Source organism: Urocampus carinirostris, unplaced genomic scaffold, assembly GCF_059441175.1.
Source record: "Urocampus carinirostris isolate Australia breed hairy pipefish unplaced genomic scaffold, RoL_Ucar_1.0 HiC_scaffold_41, whole genome shotgun sequence".
NCBI lineage: Eukaryota > Metazoa > Chordata > Actinopteri > Syngnathiformes > Syngnathidae > Urocampus > Urocampus carinirostris.
Genome location: NW_028283148.1, coordinates 84,696 through 100,223, shown reverse-complemented (window position 1 = coordinate 100,223; position 15,528 = coordinate 84,696). Strand labels below are relative to the sequence as shown.

The window sequence follows — 15,528 nt, the reverse complement described above, 5'->3', positions numbered from 1 at the left end:
TGGCGTAGCAGGTAGTACGTCAGTCTCATAATCTGAAGGTCGTGAGTTCAACCCTCACATGAAGCATAGTGTTCTCTTGTCGAGTTTTTGGAAATTAATTGAAAAAAGGGAGAGAAATTGGATTTTGATTTTGCGAATTCATTTCAAGATTACAGCTTCATTGGCGCAGCAGGTAGCACGTCAGTCTCATAATCTGAAGGTCGTGAGTTCAACCCTCACATGAAGCATAGTGTTCTCTTGTCGAGTTTTTGGAAATTAATTGAAAAAAGGGAGAGAAATTGGATTTTGATTTTGCGAATTCATTTCAAGATTACAGCTTCATTGGCGCAGCAGGTAGCACGTCAGTCTCATAATCTGAAGGTCGTGAGTTCAACCCTCACATGAAGCATAGTGTTCTCTTGTCGAGTTTTTGGAAATTAATAGGAAAAAGGGAGAGAAATTGGATTTTGATTTTGCGATTTCATTTTAAGATTACAGCTTCATTGGCGCAGCAGGTAGCACGTCAGTCTCATAATCTGAAGGTCGTGAGTTCAACCCTCACATGAAGCATTGTGTTCTCTTGTCGAGGTTTTGGAAATTAATTGAAAAAAGGGAGAGAAATTGGATTTTGATTTTGCGAATTCTTTTCAAGATTACAGCTTCATTGGCGCAGCAGGTAGCACGTCAGTCTCATAATCTGAAGGTCGTGAGTTCAACCCTCACATGAAGCATTGTGTTCTCTTGTCGAGGTTTTGGAAATTAATTGAAAAAAGGGAGAGAAATTGGATTTTGATTTTGCGATTTCAACTGAAAATTACAGCTTCATTGGCGTAGCAGGTAGTACGTCAGTCTCATAATCTGAAGGTCATGAGTTTAACCCTCACATGAAGCATAGTGTTCTCTTGTCGAGTTTTTGGAAATTAATTGAAAAAAGGGAGAGAAATTGGATTTTGATTTTGCGATTTCATTTCAAGATTACAGCTTCATTGGCGCAGCAGGTAGCACGTCAGTCTCATAATCTGAAGGTCGTGAGTTCAACCCTCACATGAAGCATAGTGTTCTCTTGTCGAGTTTTTGGAAATTAATTGAAAAAAGGAAGGGGAATTGGATTTTGATTTTGCGATTTCAATTGAAAATTACAGCTTCATTGGCGCAGCAGGTAGCACGTCAGTCTCATAATCTGAAGGTCGTGAGTTCAACCCTCACATGAAGCATTGTGTTCTCTTGTCGAGTTTTTGGAAATTAATTGAAAAAAGGGAGAGAAATTGGATTTTGATTTTGCGATCTCAATTGAAAATTACAGCTTCATTGGCGCAGCAGGTAGCACGCCAGTCTCCTAATCTGAAGGTAGTGAGTTCAACCCTCACATGAAGCATTGTGTTCTCTTGTCGAGTTTTTGGAAATTAATTGAAAAAAGGGAGAGAAATTGGATTTTGATTTTGCGATTTCATTTAAAGATTACAGCTTCATTGGCGCAGCAGGTAGCACGTCAGTCTCATAATCTGAAGGTCGTGAGTTCAACCCTCACATGAAGCATAGTGTTCTCTTGTCGAGTTTTTGGAAATTAATTGAAAAAAGGGAGAGAAATTGGATTTTGATTTTGCGATTTCAATTGAAAATTACAGCTTCATTGGCGCAGCAGGTAGCACGTCAGTCTCATAATCTGAAGGTCGTGAGTTCAACCCTCACATGAAGCATAGTGTTCTCTTGTCGAGTTTTTGGAAATTAATTGAAAAAAGGGAGAGAAATTGGATTTTGATTTTGCGATTTCAATTGAAAATTACAGCTTCATTGGCGCAGCAGGTAGCACGTCAGTCTCATAATCTGAAGGTCGTGAGTTCAACCCTCACATGAAGCATAGTGTTCCCTTGTCGAGTTTTTGAAGAATAATTGAAAAAAGGGAGAGGAATTGGATTTTGAATTTGCAATTTTAGTAAAGAATAATGGCTTCATTGGCGCAGCAGGTAGCACGGCAGTCTCATAATCTGAAGGGCGTGAGTTCAATCCTCACATGAAGCATAGTGTTCTCTTGTCGAGTTTTTGGAAATTAATTGAAAAAAGGGAGAGAAATTGGATTTTGATTTTGCGATTTCATTTCAAGATTACAGCTTCATTGGCGCAGCAGGTAGCACGTCAGTCTCATAATCTGAAGGTCGTGAGTTCACTCCTCACATGAAGCATAGTGTTCTCTTGTCGAGTTTTTGGAAAATAATCGAAAAAAGGGAGAGAAATTGGATTTTGATTTTGCGATTTCAATTGAAAATTACAGCTTCATCGGCGTAGCAGGTAGTACGTCAGTCTCATAATCTGAAGGTCGTGAGTTCAACCCTCACATGAAGCATAGTGTTCTCTTGTCGAGTTTTTGGAAATTAATTGAAAAAAGGGAGAGAAATTGGATTTTGATTTTGCGATTTCATTTCAAGATTACAGCTTCATTGGCGTAGCAGGTAGCACGTCAGTCTCATAATCTGAAGGTTGTGAGTTCAACCCTCACATGAAGCATAGTGTTCTCTTGTCGAGATTTTGAAGAATAATTGAAAAAAGGGAGAGTAATTGGATTTTGATTTTGCGATTTCAATTGAAAATTACAGCTTCATTGGCGTAGCAGGTAGTACGTCAGTCTCATAATCTGAAGGTCGTGAGTTCAACCCTCACATGAAGCATAGTGTTCTCTTGTCGAGTTTTTGGAAATTAATTGAAAAAAGGGAGAGAAATTGGATTTTGATTTTGCGAATTCATTTCAAGATTACAGCTTCATTGGCGCAGCAGGTAGCACGTCAGTCTCATAATCTGAAGGTCGTGAGTTCAACCCTCACATGAAGCATAGTGTTCTCTTGTCGAGTTTTTGGAAATTAATTGAAAAAAGGGAGAGAAATTGGATTTTGATTTTGCGAATTCATTTCAAGATTACAGCTTCATTGGCGCAGCAGGTAGCACGTCAGTCTCATAATCTGAAGGTCGTGAGTTCAACCCTCACATGAAGCATAGTGTTCTCTTGTCGAGTTTTTGGAAATTAATAGGAAAAAGGGAGAGAAATTGGATTTTGATTTTGCGATTTCATTTTAAGATTACAGCTTCATTGGCGCAGCAGGTAGCACGTCAGTCTCATAATCTGAAGGTCGTGAGTTCAACCCTCACATGAAGCATTGTGTTCTCTTGTCGAGGTTTTGGAAATTAATTGAAAAAAGGGAGAGAAATTGGATTTTGATTTTGCGAATTCTTTTCAAGATTACAGCTTCATTGGCGCAGCAGGTAGCACGTCAGTCTCATAATCTGAAGGTCGTGAGTTCAACCCTCACATGAAGCATTGTGTTCTCTTGTCGAGGTTTTGGAAATTAATTGAAAAAAGGGAGAGAAATTGGATTTTGATTTTGCGATTTCAACTGAAAATTACAGCTTCATTGGCGTAGCAGGTAGTACGTCAGTCTCATAATCTGAAGGTCATGAGTTTAACCCTCACATGAAGCATAGTGTTCTCTTGTCGAGTTTTTGGAAATTAATTGAAAAAAGGGAGAGAAATTGGATTTTGATTTTGCGATTTCATTTCAAGATTACAGCTTCATTGGCGCAGCAGGTAGCACGTCAGTCTCATAATCTGAAGGTCGTGAGTTCAACCCTCACATGAAGCATAGTGTTCTCTTGTTGAGTTTTTGGAAATTAATTGAAAAAAGGAAGGGGAATTGGATTTTGATTTTGCGATTTCAATTGAAAATTACAGCTTCATTGGCGCAGCAGGTAGCACGTCAGTCTCATAATCTGAAGGTCGTGAGTTCAACCCTCACATGAAGCATTGTGTTCTCTTGTCGAGTTTTTGGAAATTAATTGAAAAAAGGGAGAGAAATTGGATTTTGATTTTGCGATCTCAATTGAAAATTACAGCTTCATTGGCGCAGCAGGTAGCACGCCAGTCTCCTAATCTGAAGGTAGTGAGTTCAACCCTCACATGAAGCATTGTGTTCTCTTGTCGAGTTTTTGGAAATTAATTGAAAAAAGGGAGAGAAATTGGATTTTGATTTTGCGATTTCATTTAAAGATTACAGCTTCATTGGCGCAGCAGGTAGCACGTCAGTCTCATAATCTGAAGGTCGTGAGTTCAACCCTCACATGAAGCATAGTGTTCTCTTGTCGAGTTTTTGGAAATTAATTGAAAAAAGGGAGAGAAATTGGATTTTGATTTTGCGATTTCAATTAAAAATTACAGCTTCATTGGCGTAGCAGGTAGTACGTCAGTCTCATAATCTGAAGGTCGTGAGTTCAACCCTCACATGAAGCATAGTGTTCTCTTGTCGAGTTTTTGGAAATTAATTGAAAAAAAGGGAGAGAAATTGGATTTTGATTTTGCGATTTCAATTGAAAATTACAGCTTCATTGGTGTAGCAGGTAGTACGTCAGTCTCATAATCTGAAGGTCGTGAGTTCAACCCTGACATGAAGCATAGTGTTCTCTTGTCGAGTTTTTTGAAATTAATTGAAAAAAGGGAGAGAAATTGGATTTTGATTTTGCGATTTCATTTCAAGATTACAGCTTCATTGGCGCAGCAGGTAGCACGTCAGTCTCATAATCTGAAGGTCGTGAGTTCAACCCTCACATGAAGCATAGTGTTCTCTTGTCGAGTTTTTGGAAATTAATTGAAAAAAGGGAGAGAAATTGGATTTTGATTTTGCGATTTCAATTGAAAATTACAGCTTCATTGGCGCAGCAGGTAGCACGTCAGTCTCATAATCTGAAGGTCGTGAGTTCAACCCTCACATGAAGCATAGTGTTCCCTTGTCGAGTTTTTGAAGAATAATTGAAAAAAGGGAGAGGAATTGGATTTTGAATTTGCAATTTTAGTAAAGAATAATGGCTTCATTGGCGCAGCAGGTAGCACGGCAGTCTCATAATCTGAAGGGCGTGAGTTCAATCCTCACATGAAGCATAGTGTTCTCTTGTCGAGTTTTTGGAAATTAATTGAAAAAAGGGAGAGAAATTGGATTTTGATTTTGCGATTTCATTTCAAGATTACAGCTTCATTGGCGCAGCAGGTAGCACGTCAGTCTCATAATCTGAAGGTCGTGAGTTCACTCCTCACATGAAGCATAGTGTTCTCTTGTCGAGTTTTTGGAAAATAATCGAAAAAAGGGAGAGAAATTGGATTTTGATTTTGCGATTTCAATTGAAAATTACAGCTTCATCGGCGTAGCAGGTAGTACGTCAGTCTCATAATCTGAAGGTCGTGAGTTCAACCCTCACATGAAGCATAGTGTTCTCTTGTCGAGTTTTTGGAAATTAATTGAAAAAAGGGAGAGAAATTGGATTTTGATTTTGCGATTTCATTTCAAGATTACAGCTTCATTGGCGCAGCAGGTAGCACGTCAGTCTCAAAATCTGAAGGTCGTGAGTTCAACCCTCACATGAAGCATAGTGTTCTCTTGTCGAGTTTTTGGAAATTAATTGAAAAAAGGGAGAGAAATTGGATTTTGATTTTGCGATTTCATTTCAAGATTACAGCTTCATTGGCGCAGCAGGTAGCACGTCAGTCTCATAATCTGAAGGTCGTGAGTTCACTCCTCACATGAAGCATAGTGTTCTCTTGTCGAGTTTTTGGAAAATAATCGAAAAAAGGGAGAGAAATTGGATTTTGATTTTGCAATTTCAATTGAAAATTACAGCTTCATTGGCGTAGCAGGTAGTACGTCAGTCTCATAATCTGAAGGTCGTGAGTTCAACCCTGACATGAAGCATAGTGTTCTCTTGTCGAGTTTTTTGAAATTAATTGAAAAAAGGGAGAGAAATTGGATTTTGATTTTGCGATTTCATTTCAAGATTACAGCTTCATTGGCGCAGCAGGTAGCACGTCAGTCTCATAATCTGAAGGTTGTGAGTTCAACCCTCACATGAAGCATTGTGTTCTCTTGTCGAGTTTTTGGAAATTAATTGAAAAAAGGGAGAGAAATTGGATTTTGATTTTGCGATTTAAATTGAAAATTACGGCTTCATTGGCGTAGCAGGTAGTACGTCAGTCTCATAATCTGAAGGTCGTGAGTTCAACCCTCACATGAAGCATAGTGTTCTCTTGTCGAGTTTTTGGAAATTAATTGAAAAAAGGGAGAGAAATTGGATTTTTTATTTTGCGATTTCATTTCAAGATTACAGCTTCATTGGCGCAGCAGGTAGCACGTCAGTCTCATAATCTGAAGGTCGTGAGTTCAACCCTCACATGAAGCATAGTGTTCTCTTGTCGAGTTTTTGGAAATTAATTGAAAAAAGGGAGAGAAATTGGATTTTGATTTTGCGATCTCAATTGAAAATAACAGCTTCATTGGCGCAGCAGGTAGCACGTCAGTCTCATAATCTGAAGGTTGTGAGTTCAACCCTCACATGAAGCATTGTGTTCTCTTGTCGAGTTTTTGGAAATTAATTGAAAAAAGGGAGAGAAATTGGATTTTGATTTTGCGATTTCAATTGAAAATTACAGCTTCATTGGCGTAGCAGGTAGTACGTCAGTCTCATAATCTGAAGGTCGTGAGTTCAACCCTCACATGAAGCATAGTGTTCTCTTGTCGAGTTTTTGGAAATTAATTGAAAAAAGGGAGAGAAATTGGATTTTGATTTTGCGATTTCATTTCAAGATTACAGCTTCATTGGCGCAGCAGGTAGCACGTCAGTCTCATAATCTGAAGGTCGTGAGTTCAACCCTCACATGAAGCATAGTGTTCTCTTGTCGAGTTTTTGGAAATTAATTGAAAAAAGGGAGAGAAATTGGATTTTGATTTTGCGAATTCATTTCAAGATTACAGCTTCATTAGCGCAGCAGGTAGCACGTCAGTCTCATAATCTGAAGGTCGTGAGTTCAACCCTCACATGAAGCATAGTGTTCTCTTGTCGAGTTTTTGGAAATTGAAAAATGGGAGAGAAATTGGATTTTGATTTTGCGATCTCAATTGAAAATTACAGCTTCATTGGCGCAGCAGGTAGCACGTCAGTCTCAAAATCTGAAGGTCGTGAGTTCACTCCTCACATGAAGCATAGTGTTCTCTTGTCGAGTTTTTGGAAAATAATCGAAAAAAGGGAGAGAAATTGGATTTTGATTTTGCGATTTCAATTGAAAATTACAGCTTCATTGGCGTAGCAGGTAGCACGTCAGTCTCATAATCTGAAGGTTGTGAGTTCAACCCTCACATGAAGCATAGTGTTCTCTTTTCGAGGTTTTGAAGAATAATTGAAAAAAGGGAGAGAAATTGGATTTTGATTTTGCGATTTCATTTCAAGATTACAGCTTCATTGGCGCAGCAGGTAGCACGTCAGTCTCATAATCTGAAGGTCGTGAGTTCACTCCTCACATGAAGCATAGTGTTCTCTTGTCGAGTTTTTGGAAAATAATCGAAAAAAGGGAGAGAAATTGGATTTTGATTTTGCGATTTCAATTGAAAATTACAGCTTCATTGGCATAGCAGGTAGTACGTCAGTCTCATAATCTGAAAGTCGTGAGTTCAACCCTCACATGAAGCATAGTGTTCTCTTGTCGAGTTTTTGGAAATTAATTGAAAAAAGGGAGAGAAATTGGATTTTGATTTTGCGATTTCAATTGAAAATTACAACTTCATTGGTGTAGCAGGTAGTACGTCAGTCTCATAATCTGAAGGTCGTGAGTTCAACCCTGACATGAAGCATAGTGTTCTCTTGTCGAGTTTTTTGAAATTAATTGAAAAAAGGGAGAGAAATTGGATTTTGATTTTGCGATTTCAATTGAAGATTACAGCTTCATTGGCGCAGCAGGTAGCACGTCAGTCTCATAATCTGAAGGTCGTGAGTTCACTCCTCACATGAAGCATAGTGTTCTCTTGTCGAGTTTTTGGAAAATAATCGAAAAAAGGGAGAGAAATTTGATTTTGATTTTGCGATTTCAATTGAAAATTACAGCTTCATTGGCGCAGCAGGTAGCACGTCAGTCTCATAATCTGAAGGTTGTGAGTTCAACCCTCACATGAAGCATAGTGTTCACTTGTCGAGTTTTTGGAAATTATTTGAAAAAAGGGAGAGAAATTGGATTTTGATTTTGCGATTTCAATTGAAGATTACAGCTTCATTGGCGCAGCAGGTAGCACGTCAGTCTCATAATCTGAAGGTCGTGAGTTCACTCCTCACATGAAGCATAGTGTTCTCTTGTCGAGTTTTTGGAAAATAATCGAAAAAAGGGAGAGAAATTTGATTTTGATTTTGCGATTTCAATTGAAAATTACAGCTTCATTGGCGCAGCAGGTAGCACGTCAGTCTCATAATCTGAAGGTTGTGAGTTCAACCCTCACATGAAGCATAGTGTTCACTTGTCGAGTTTTTGGAAATTATTTGAAAAAAGGGAGAGAAATTGGATTTTGATTTTGCGATTTCAATTGAAAATTACAGCTTCATTGGCGCAGCAGGTAGCACGTCAGTCTCATAATCTGAAGGTTGTGAGTTCAACCCTCAAATGAAGCATAGTGTTCTCTTTTCGAGATTTTGAAGAATAATTGAAAAAAGGGAGAGGAAATGGATTTTGATTTTGCGATTTCAATTTAAAATTACAGCTTCATTGGCGCAGCAGGTAGCACGTCAGTCTCATAATCTGAAGGTTGTGAGTTCAACCCTCACATGAAGCATAGTGTTCTCTTGTCGAGTTTTTGGAAATTAATTGAAAAAAGGGAGAGAAATTGGATTTTTATTTTGCGATCTCAATTGAAAATTACAGCTTCATTGGCGCAGCAGGTAGCACGTCAGTCTCATAATCTGAAGGTCGTGAGTTCCATCCTCACATGAAGCATTGTGTTCTCTTGTCGAGTTTTTGGAAATTAATTGAAAAAAGGGAGAGAAATTGGATTCTGATTTTGCGATTTCATTTCAAGATTACAGCTTCATTGGCGCAGCAGGTAGCACGTCAGTCTCATAATCTGAAGGTCGTGAGTTCAACCCTCACATGAAGCATAGTGTTCTCTTGTCGAGTTTTTGGAAATTAATTGAAAAAAGGGAGAGGAATTGGATTTTGATTTTGCGATTTCAATTGAAAATTACAGCTTCATTGGCGTAGCAGGTAGTATGTCAGTCTCATAATCTGAAGGTCGTGAGTTCAACCCTCACATGAAGCATAGTGTTCTCTTGTCGAGTTTTTGGAAATTAATTGAAAAAAGGGAGAGAAATTGGATTTTGATTTTGCGATTTCATTTCAAGATTACAGCTTCATTGGCGCAGCAGGTAGCACGTCAGTCTCATAATCTGAAGGTCGTGAGTTCAACCCTCACATGAAGCATAGTGTTCTCTTGTCGAGTTTTTGGAAAATAATCGAAAAAAGGGAGAGAAATTTGATTTTGATTTTGCGATTTCAATTGAAAATTACAGCTTCATTGGCGCAGCAGGTAGCACGTCAGTCTCATAATCTGAAGGTGTAAGTTCAACCCTCACATGAAGCATAGTGTTCTCTTGTCGAGTTTTTGGAAATTATTTGAAAAAAGGGAGAGAAATTGGATTTTGATTTTGCGATTTCAATTGAAAATTACAGCTTCATTGGCGCAGCAGGTAGCACGTCAGTCTCATAATCTGAAGGTTGTGAGTTCAACCCTCACATGAAGCATAGTGTTCTCTTTTCGAGATTTTGAAGAATAATTGAAAAAAGGGAGAGGAATTGGATTTTGATTTTGCGATTTCAATTTAAAATTACAGCTTCATTGGCGCAGCAGGTAGCACGTCAGTCTCATAATCTGGAGGTCGTGAGTTCAACCCTCACATGAAGCATAGTGTTCTCTTGTCGAGTTTTTGGAAATTAATTGAAAAAAGGGAGAGAAATTGGATTTTTATTTTGCGATCTCAATTGAAAATTACAGCTTCATCGGCGCAGCAGGTAGCACGTCAGTCTCATAATCTGAAGGTCGTGAGTTCCATCCTCACATGAAGCATTGTGTTCTCTTGTCGAGTTTTTGGAAATTAATTGAAAAAAGGGAGAGAAATTGGATTCTGATTTTGCGATTTCATTTCAAGATTACAGCTTCATTGGCGCAGCAGGTAGCACGTCAGTCTCATAATCTGAAGGTCGTGAGTTCAACCCTCACATGAAGCATAGTGTTCTCTTGTCGAGCTTTTGGAAATTAATTGAAAAAAGGGAGAGAAATTGGATTTTGATTTTGCGATTTCATTTCAAGATTTCAGCTTCATTGGCGCAGCAGGTAGCACGTCAGTCTCATAATCTGAAGGTCGTGAGTTCACTCCTCACATGAAGCATAGTGTTCTCTTGTCGAGTTTTTGGAAAATAATCGAAAAAAGGGAGAGAAATTGGATTTTGATTTTGCGATTTCAATTGAAAATTACAGCTTCATTGGCGTAGCAGGTAGTACGTCAGTCTCATAATCTGAAGGTCGTGAGTTCAACCCTCACATGAAGCATAGTGTTCTCTTGTCGAGTTTTTGGAAATTAATTGAAAAAAGGGAGAAAAATTGGATTTTTATTTTGCGATCTCAATTGAAAATTACAGCTTCATTGGCGCAGCAGGTAGCACGTCAGTCTCATAATCTGAAGGTCGTGAGTTCAACCCTCACATGAAGCATTGTGTTCTCTTGTCGAGTTTTTGGAAATTAATTGAAAAAAGGGAGAGAAATTGGATTTTGATTTTGCGATTGCAATTGAAAAATACAGCTTCATTGGCGTAGCAGGTAGTATGTCAGTCTCATAATCTGAAGGTCGTGAGTTCAACCCTCACATGAAGCATAGTGTTCTCTTGTCGAGTTTTTGGAAATTAATTGAAAAAAGGGAGAGAAATTGGATTTTGATTTTGCGATTTCATTTCAAGATTACAGCTTCATTGGCGCAGCAGGTAGCACGTCAGTCTCATAATCTGAAGGTCGTGAGTTCACTCCTCACATGAAGCATAGTGTTCTCTTGTCGAGTTTTTGGAAAATAATCGAAAAAAGGGAGAGAAATTGGATTTTGATTTTGCGATTTCAATTGAAAATTACAGCTTCATTGGCGTAGCAGGTAGTACGTCAGTCTCATAATCTGAAGGTCGTGAGTTCAACCCTCACATGAAGCATAGTGTTCTCTTGTCGAGTTTTTGGAAATTAATAGAAAAAAGGGAGAGAAATTGGATTTTGATTTTGCGATTTCAATTGAAAATTACAGCTTCATTGGTGTAGCAGGTAGTACGTCAGTCTCATAATCTGAAGGTCGTGAGTTCAAACCTGACATGAAGCATAGTGTTCTCTTGTCGAGTTTTTTGAAATTAATTGAAAAAGGGGAGAGAAATTGGATTTTGATTTTGCGATTTCATTTCAAGATTACAGCTTCATTGGCGCAGCAGGTAGCACGTCAGTCTCATAATCTGAAGGTCGTGAGTTCAACCCTCACATGAAGCATAGTGTTCTCTTGTCGAGTTTTTGGAAATTAATAGAAAAAAGGGAGAGAAATTGGATTTTGATTTTGCGATTTCAATTGAAAATTACAGCTTCATTGGTGTAGCAGGTAGTACGTCAGTCTCATAATCTGAAGGTCGTGAGTTCAAACCTGACATGAAGCATAGTGTTCTCTTGTCGAGTTTTTTGAAATTAATTGAAAAAGGGGAGAGAAATTGGATTTTGATTTTGCGATTTCATTTCAAGATTACAGCTTCATTGGCGCAGCAGGTAGCACGTCAGTCTCTTAATCTGAATGTCGTGAGTTCAACCCTCACATGAAGCATAGTGTTCTCTTATCGAGTTTTTGGAAATTAATTGAAAAAAGGGAGAGAAATTGGATTTTGATTTTGCGATTTCAATTGAAAATTACAGCTTCATTGGCGTAGCAGGTAGTACGTCAGTCTCATAATCTGAAGGTCGTGAGTTCAACCCTCACATGAAGCATAGTGTTCTCTTGTCGAGATTTTGAAGAATAATTGAAAAAAGGGAGAGTAATTGGATTTTGATTTTGCGATTTCAATATAAAATTACAGCTTCATTGGCGCAGCAGGTAGCACGTCAGTCTCATAATCTGAAGGTCGTGAGTTCAACCCTTACATGAAGCATTGTGTTCTCTTGTCGAGTTTTTGGAAATTAATTGAAAAAAGGGAGAGAAATTGGATTTTGATTTTGCGATCTCAATTGAAAATTACAGCTTCATTGGCGCAGCAGGTAGCGTGTCAGTCTCATAATCTGAAGGTCGTGAGTTCAACCCTCACATGAAGCATAGTGTTCTCTTGTCGAGTTTTTGGAAATTAATTGAAAAAAGGGAGAGAAATTGGATTTTGATTTTGCGATTTCAATTGAAAATTACAGCTTCATTGGTGTAGCAGGTAGTACGTCAGTCTCATAATCTGAAGGTCGTGAGTTCAACCCTCACATGAAGCATAGTGTTCTCTTGTCGAGTTTTTGGAAATTAATTGAAAAAAGGGAGAGAAATTGGATTTTGATTTTGCGATTTCATTTCAAGATTACAGCTTCATTGGCGCAGCAGGTAGCACGTCAGTCTCATAATCTGAAGGTCGTGAGTTCAACCCTCACATGAAGCATAGTGTTCTCTTGTCGAGTTTTTGGAAATTAATTGAAAAAAGGGAGAGAAATTGGATTTTGATTTTGCGAATTCATTTCAAGATTACAGCTTCATTGGCGCAGCAGGTAGCACGTCAGTCTCATAATCTGAAGGTCGTGAGTTCAACCCTCACATGAAGCATAGTGTTCTCTTGTCGAGTTTTTGGAAATTATTTGAAAAAAGGGAGAGAAATTGGATTTTGATTTTGCGATTTCATTTCAAGATTACAGCTTCATTGGCGCAGCAGGTAGCACGTCAGTCTCATAATCTGAAGGTCGTGAGTTCACTCCTCACATGAAGCATAGTGTTCTCTTGTCGAGTTTTTGGAAAATAATCGAAAAAAGGGAGAGAAATTGGATTTTTATTTTGCGATCTCAATTGAAAATTACAGCTTCATTGGCGCAGCAGGTAGCACGTCAGTCTCATAATCTGAAGGTCGTGAGTTCCATCCTCACATGAAGCATTGTGTTCTCTTGTCGAGTTTTTGGAAATTAATTGAAAAAAGGGAGAGAAATTGGATTCTGATTTTGCGATTTCATTTCAAGATTACAGCTTCATTGGCGCAGCAGGTAGCACGTCAGTATCATAATCTGAAGGTCGTGAGTTCAACCCTCACATGAAGCATAGTGTTCTCTTTTCGAGATTTTGAAGAATAATTGAAAAAAGGGAGAGGAATTGGATTTTGATTTTGCGATTTCAATTTAAAATTACAGCTTCATTGGTGTAGCAGGTAGCACGTCAGTCTCATAATCTGAAGGTCGTGAGTTCAACCCTTACATGAAGCATTGTGTTCACTTGTCGAGTTTTTGGAAATTAATTGAAAAAAGGGAGAGAAATTGGAGTTTGATTTTGCGATCTCAATTGAAAATTACAGCTTCATTGGCGCAGCAGGTAGCGTGTCAGTCTCATAATCTGAAGGTCGTGAGTTCAACCCTCACATGAAGCATAGTGTTCTCTTGTCGAGTTTTTGGAAATTAATTGAAAAAAGGGAGAGAAATTGGATTTTGATTTTGCGATTTCAATTGAAAATTACAGCTTCATTGGCGTAGCAGGTAGTACGTCAGTCTCATAATCTGAAGGTCGTGAGTTCAACCCTCACATGAAGCATAGTGTTCTCTTGTCGAGTTTTTGGAAATTAATTGAAAAAAGGGAGAGAAATTGGACTTTGATTTTGCGATTTCATTTCAAGATTACAGCTTCATTGGCGCAGCAGGTAGCACGTCAGTCTCCTAATCTGAAGGTTGTGAGTTCAACCCTCACATGAAGCATTGTGTTCTCTTGTCGAGTTTTTGGAAATTAATTGAAAAAAGGGAGAGAAATTGGATTTTGATTTTGCGATTTCAATCGAAAATTACAGCTTCATTGGCGTAGCAGGTAGCACGTCAGTCTCATAATCTGAAGGTCGTGAGTTCAACCCTCACATGAAGCATAGTGTTCTCTTGTCGAGTTTTTGGAAATTAATTGAAAAAAGGGAGAGAAATTGGATTTTGATTTTGCGATTTCATTTCAAGATTACAGCTTCATTGGCGCAGCAGGTAGCACGTCAGTCTCATAATCTGAAGGTCGTGAGTTCAACCCTCACATGAAGCATAGTGTTCTCTTGTCGAGTTTTTGGAAATTAATTGAAAAAAGGGAGAGAAATTGGATTTTGATTTTGCGAATTCATTTCAAGATTACAGCTTCATTGGCGCAGCAGGTAGCACGTCAGTCTCATAATCTGAAGGTCGTGAGTTCAACCCTCACATGAAGCATAGTGTTCTCTTGTCGAGTTTTTGGAAATTAATTTGAAAAATGGGAGAGAAATTGGATTTTGATTTTGCGATCTCAATTGAAAATTACAGCTTCATTGGCGCAGCAGGTAGTACGTCAGTCTCATAATCTGAAGGTTGTGAGTTCAACCCTCACATGAAGCATAGTGTTCTCTTGTCGAGTTTTTGGAAATTAATAGGAAAAAGGGAGAGAAATTGGATTTTGATTTTGCGATTTCATTTCAAGATTTCAGCTTCATTGGCGCAGCAGGTAGCACGTCAGCCTCATAATCTGAAGGTCGTGAGTTCAACCCTGACATGAAGCATAGTGTTCTCTTGTTGAGTTTTTTGAAATTAATTGAAAAAAGGGAGAGAAATTGGATTTTGATTTTGCGATTTCGTTTCAAGATTACAGCTTCATTGGCGCAGCAGGTAGCACGTCAGTCTCATAATCTGAAGGTCGTGAGTTCAACCCTCACATGAAGCATAGTGTTCTCTTGTCGAGTTTTTGGAAATTAATTGAAAAAAGGGAGAGAAATTGGATTTTGATTTTGCGATTTCATTTCAAGATTACAGCTTCATTGGCGCAGCAGGTAGCACGTCAGTCTCTTAATCTGAAGGTCGTGAGTTCAACCCTCACATGAAGCATAGTGTTCTCTTGTCGAGTTTTTGGAAATTAATAGGAAAAAGGGAGAGAAATTGGATTTTGATTTTGCGATTTCATTTCAAGATTTCAGCTTCATTGGCGCAGCAGGTAGCACGTCAGTCTCATAATCTGAAGGTCGTGAGTTCAACCCTCACATGAAGCATTGTGTTCTCTTGTCGAGTTTTTGGAAATTAATTGAAAAAAGGGAGAGAAATTGGATTTTGATTTTGCGATCTCAATTGAAAATTACAGCTTCATTGGCGCAGCAGGTAGCGTGTCAGTCTCATAATCTGAAGGTCGTGAGTTCAACCCTCACATGAAGCATTGTGTTCTCTTGTCGAGTTTTTGGAAATTAATTGAAAAAAGGGAGAGAAATTGGATTTTGATTTTGCGATTTCAATTGAAAATTACAGCTTCATTGGCGTAGCAGGTAGTACGTCAGTCTCATAATCTGAAGGTCGTGAGTTCAACCCTCACATGAAGCATAGTGTTCTCTTGTCGAGTTTTTGGAAATTAATAGGAAAAAGGGAGAGAAATTGGATTTTGATTTTGCGATTTCATTTCAAGATTACAGCTTCATTGGCGCAGCAGGTAGCACGTCAGTCTCATAATCTGAAGGTCGTGAGTTCAACCCTCACATGAAGCATTGTGTTC

The 15,528-nt window shown here is 38.5% G+C and overlaps 2 non-coding genes across 2 annotated transcripts; both read left to right on the top strand.

The window, feature by feature from the left end:
* The first annotated feature begins 5,307 nt into the window (after positions 1-5,307).
* Positions 5,308-5,380, top strand: trnal-caa (transfer RNA leucine (anticodon CAA)). Its single transcript has one exon. It is a non-coding gene; the product is annotated as a tRNA-Leu (tRNA).
* Positions 5,381-13,675: 8,295 nt separating this feature from the next.
* Positions 13,676-13,748, top strand: trnar-ccu (transfer RNA arginine (anticodon CCU)). The gene has a single exon. It is a non-coding gene; the product is annotated as a tRNA-Arg (tRNA).
* Positions 13,749-15,528: the final 1,780 nt, after the last annotated feature.